The sequence below is a fragment of the Musca autumnalis genome, unplaced genomic scaffold, assembly GCF_047663935.1.
Source record: "Musca autumnalis isolate F117 unplaced genomic scaffold, ASM4766393v1 scaffold_1, whole genome shotgun sequence".
Taxonomy (NCBI): domain Eukaryota; kingdom Metazoa; phylum Arthropoda; class Insecta; order Diptera; family Muscidae; genus Musca; species Musca autumnalis.
The window spans coordinates 320,771,142-320,777,141 of NW_027411644.1; positions in this window are offsets into that span (position 1 = coordinate 320,771,142).

Genomic DNA, 6,000 nt, shown 5'->3' on the forward strand with positions numbered 1-6,000 from the left:
GCACGATAACTCTCGGACGGATTAATCGAATCGGTCCAAAATTTGGCCTTCGTAATATGTTGTTCCAACTTAGTATAAGTTCGAAGATGGTTATATCGGTCCACTCCTTCCGGTACCTCCACCACAAAATGTGTGCGTACGATATCACTAGAAGGGAGTAACCGATTTGGTCCATACTTTGCACATCGTGAAATGTCTACCAGACTTAGATGAGGTTCTAGTATGGACTCAATTGGTCCACTCCTTCGTGTACCTCCCACACAAAATTTCGGAAAAGTTCAGCTTAGGACTTGTTCGCGAATCTCTTTGATTTTTCTTGTAGCAACTTGTATTCACTGCCACGTTTACGGCGGTACATGTCTCATTAAGGGCAAGTCCATATATAGCCAGAAGATGCAACCAAACCCCTATGACACCGTGTGTAGTGGTTGGAGCGCAAGACAACTCTCGAACGTATCAACCGATTTGGTCCAAAATTTGGCCTTCAAAATATTTTGTCCAAACATAGTTTAAGTTCGAACATAAGCCATATCGGTCCACTCCTTCAGTTCACAAAAGTTCAAAAAAGTCCGGAAAATCGTTCGCACCCTTGAAGGGAATGGTCCATACTTTACACATCCTTATATATCTACCAGATATAGATCAGGTTCGAATATAGATTATGTTTGTCCACTCCTTCGGGTACCTATCACACAAAGTTACGGATAAGTTCACTTTAACACCTGTTCTCGAATCATTTTGATTTTTGTGAAGCAACTTACATTCGCTGCCTCAATTACGACGTGAAAGTTTTTTCAGGGGCAAGTCCATACTTCTTGATAAAACAGCTCGAAAGGTATAAAAAAACCCTATGGCACGATATGTAGTGGCTAGAGAGCACGATAACTCCAAAATTTGGCCTTCCTGATATTTTGTCATACTTTCAGGCAATACCGGTCCACAACTATTGTAGTTCCCCCGAATATTGAAAAAAAATATCACTTAAAGGGTATGCACGATATCTCTTGAACAAATTTGCCCAAACTTTGGATCTCCTAATATGTTGTCCAAATTAAGTTTAACTTCTAAAATGGATGTACCTTAGGGTACCTCCTCCACAAAAGTTCAACATTTGTGTCTAAGTGCACTTAAGGTCTCTTCGAAGATCCTTTGGAAATGTATGCCCATGCTGTTCGTTTTTGTCCTGCTTACAACGGTATTATGTTTTCCGTGGACAAGTCCATGTTTCCTGGCATACTGGTCCACGGAAATGACTAGTGGGCGCGACATCTATCGAAAAGATACGACTCCCAAAATAAGATCCACTTCCATAATGGGCTATGTCGTTCCATTCCTTTAAGTACCTCCTCTGCAACACTTTTGAACTTTAATCCTAATCCATATTTTCGTCGCCAAGTTCAAATGTCCAAAAAAGGCCACAAAATAATGAAAAGACCATAAAGTTTAAGTTCGAAAATGTTCGGAAAATTTGTGTGCACGATAACTCTCGAAGAGAGTAACCGATTTGGCCCATACTTTGCACATCGTGAAATTTCTACCAGACTTACAAACAACAATTCGAAAATGAAGTTACAAAGCACAAGCACACACACAACACAAGTATACTGAAGATACTTACGTGTTGTTTATTGATTTTCAACGAAAAAAAAGAAATAGATTTCAATTCAAACACTGTGACGCTGGCGGTTAACAATTTATTTCAATAAAACAATTAAAAAAATAATATAAATTGTGATCAGACGAGCACTTCACCACTTCACCACTTGTTACTTTTACGTTTTTCTCAAAAGTGATCATAAAATGTTGATTACTGATTAATCGATTTTCGGAGCATTCATGTCGATATCTTCTTCTGACTTCTTCTCTCGATTATCGACAACCTGTAACGAGTGAATTGAAATGATAGGCAGGGAAGCATCCAGTGGCAAAATCAGGCCATAGGCTATTTTGTGAGCCATTTTTGGGTGTAAAGTAACTAGGATCAATGAGTAACTAGTTACATAACTATATCAAAGTAGGCAATTGCTATTTATTGAACAACTGGGGTGTGTGTGAGCAAATTGACACACCCCGACAGCAGAAGGATACTCTTTGAACACGCCTGATCTAAGGCCATGTTTATATTATAGCTTTTTCCAAAGTTTACCTTCTTTATGAGGATTTATTTGAAATATAAGCAATGAAATTGACATTTGAAATCCAGTGGGTTTGTTAAATTCGGTTATACATAAAAGTACAATAATGCCTTAAAGCACAGCTAATTTACAAATTTAACAATTTTCCATAAATGTGTATGCGGATGCATAAGTATTGATGTGTTAGTATTTCAATTCGATTAATTGTTTTACATAAAGTTACAATAATTGAATTTGATTCCATTGAAATTCTGTCAGCGATTCGAAAAGACTTAAAATGTTACAAAAGAGATTATTTACACCCAAAAGCCATCGATGTATAATCCCAAAGACAGTTTACATACTTATACAGCCGCACACATACATACTTACATATACTTATAAATATATTTCATTATATGTGGTTATGAGTACCCAAACCAAATGGACCAAATCAAACATCCAACCGACCAATCATCTTAAGAGTTCTCTTCTAAACGATTGTCTTCATGTCCATCACGTTTGTGGTTATGTGTCTGTCGCCTTGCACACATCCTGTTATGCATTATCCTTCATTTATATTCACTTTGACGTCATTACTGTTGCTGCTGCTATTGTCGTTGTTGTTGGTGATGTTGCTTGAAATATCCGGCATACGAATTTCCAATAGAAATTCTAACAGAATTCAATTGATTATATTATTACAAGGATTATTGTTACACTGTGTGTGTTGTGAGGATATACAATGCGTGCTTGCATGTATTTGAATTACTTTGTAATGCAACCATTGTATCTTTGTATGTTTGAGTAGTTTACAATGTGATGTAGGTATGTGTGTGTGTGCCAATTGATGTGTTCGACGTAATTAGTTTCAACCTCTTGTTGGACCACAAAATTGTTAAAAGGATCAAGGACATATCGACGCCTCCAAACAATAGTATGCTAAGTCGACTTAGCATGTTTTCAAGTTCTTTACATTTTTATATTTAACGTCCTTTAACTTAAATTCTGTCCAATTTTGGTAATAATCGGACAATCCGAACAGAAGTTATAAACAAATATTTACTTAGCATAGTACTGAAGGTCAAAGAAATTTCCAAACTTTTAGAGCTTGTACTGCAAAACTCACTGTTCAGAATTAGCAAACTATTATTTGGAGGTGTCGAGCGTCCTTTAACTTAAATTCTGTCAAATTTTGGTAATGATCGGCCAATCCGAACAGAAGTTATAAAGAAATATTGACTTAGCATAGTACTGAAGTTCAAAAAAATTTCCACACTTTGAGAGCTTCTCCTGCAAAACTCACTTTTTAGACTTAGCATACTATTATTTGGAGGTGTCGATATGGAACATATGTTGCATAACAAGTACTCAATTTAATGCTCAATATGAATTTATTTTAAAATACATACATAAGTATGTATATTCAAAATTGCATTTGTTATTTGTTATTTTTATAATGATTGATTACCGGGATTTTGCTAAGCCTATTTTGCAATTAATGACAATTTAATAAGTATTTGTGGCCTTGTATTTATATTTGTAATTTCCCTTAATGAGAAAGTACATGTAACAAAGAATAATAATGAGATTAATAGGAAACAAATTGTCAATATATTGCATTAAGTTGGGATTAATATCCTAACATTTGGGAGATAAATCGAATATAAGCCGACCCATTTTAACATAGCACAAAAGTTCAAACTTTTTCGATAAAATTGTGAACACCATAACTCTCGATTTGTTACAAACTTTGCACATTGTAATATTGCTTTCCGACACAGATCAGATTCAAATATGGACTCGTCCTTCGGGCACCTGCCACACAAAATTTCAAAAATTTTCGCACAAGTACAGTTTAAGGACATGTCCCGAATGCTATTGAATATTTTCAGTAGGTTGGCATCTGTTACGACGGCACAATATTTTTTGGGGCAAGTCTATACATCCCGAGATAATGTAAAGCTTTAAAAATCCCTGGCGGTTGAGTGTCCGATTTGGCCAAATTTTGGCACATACTGAAATTTCTCTAAACGTATTTCAAATAAGAAGAAGGTCAATATCAGACAACACCTTCCTTGTGCTTCTGATTACAGTACGAAAGTAATGACTCCCAAAATTCGAGGACTATTAAGGTCTCTCCCGATATGCCTGGTTGGGGGAGTCATATCCACCATATGGTTATTAGGATGATTCTGGTGGAAAGTACTGCAGCGGGAGCCTGCTATTGTGCTGACGTAGTGGAAGAATCTTCGCTTCCTCATGCAGAAGGCCCACTGAATACCTGTGGCTTAGAGTTGTACTTTCTAGTTAATTTAGTTGATCGCCCCTCGTTCTTTTAGTTCTACTGACCTGACTGACCATCAAAGGCATTCCTCGTGATTCTGTTTACAGTGATATTTTTTTTCGTACCAAGACCAAGCTTCCTGACATAAAGGCCCAAAAGTTTTAAAAAATCCTACGATGTTTAAATTATTGTTTGATACGATAACTATCGAATGGAATGACTCCCAACATTTTATCGCTCGATTCTAACCAATTCCTAAGACTTCTTTTCCAACAATTTGTTAGGTCTTTCTTCTTTTCTGCTACCTTGAGGATTCCAATCTATGCTTGACGGCATAGTTCTTCGTTATTTTTCTGCAATGTGTGCCTTACCCACTTCCATGTTCTCCTTTTTATGACGGTTGTTACTGGATCGGTATTGCACCTTTGCACGATGGGGCAAGCTAGACCTTCAAAATTTCGTGCCTAGAAACTAATCTGCAAAATTTGGTTGATATCGGTTCATATATGGATATAGCTCTCATATATATGTTCGCCCGATTTCGAGTAATTGATGGAAAATTCTGTCCAATTATGATGATATTTGGAATATGTGGCGGAATTCGGACTGGAAATTTGCCAAGTTATTTTGAAATCGGATCAGATTTAGATATAGCTCCCATATATATTTTCGCCCGATTTGAGGTATTTGGTGCTACTTACTTACTTAGCTGGCCCACTACAGAACGTTTGTTCTATAGGCCGAACTAAGAAGAGATCTCCATTCCTCTCTATTTGTTGCTTTGCTCTCTGGAATACCGCGCCTTTTCATCTCATCATCCACTTGTTTGCGCCATCTATTCCTTGGCCTGCCAATTCTGCGTGCACCGCCAAGCGGTACGTATTTATACGCCTTTTTAGCGGGTTCATCATCGCTCATTCTTATGATATGGCCTAGCCAACGCAATCGCTGCATCTCGATACGTTTAACAATATTGATGTCGTTGTATAGCAGATACAGCTCGTGGTTCATGCGACGTCGATATTCACCGTCAACGCAGATTGGTCCGTAGATCTTTCGAAGAATTTTTCTCTCAAACACACCAAGCACTGCCATGTCTGCTTGCGCAAGTACCCAGGCTTCGGAGCCATACATCAGCACGAGTAGTATCAATGTTTTGTAGAGCGTTATTTTTGTTTGACGAGATGTGGCTTTGTTTTTAAACTGCTTACTTAAACCAAAGTAGCATCTGTTGGCCAATACAATTCTTCTTTTTATTTCACAACTGATGTCGTTTGTTGTGTTTACGAAGGTGCCGAGGTAGACGAAGTCTTTTACTACCTCAATATTATAGGAACCAACTTCCACAGTCGGTCCGAGCTCAATGGACGCATTGCGCGTCGACACCATCAACTTGGTCTTATCACCGTTTACCGCCAGACCCACTTTAGCAGATTCTCCTTCGACCTTTATAAAGGTATCAGTTACTTCTTTTACTGATCGGCCCATGATGTCTCTATCATCAGCATAAGCAAGTAACATGTGACTATTGCTGTAGATTGTGCCACTTCTTTTGACGTTTGCCTCTCGTATAACCTTTTCTAGCAGGATGTTGAAGAG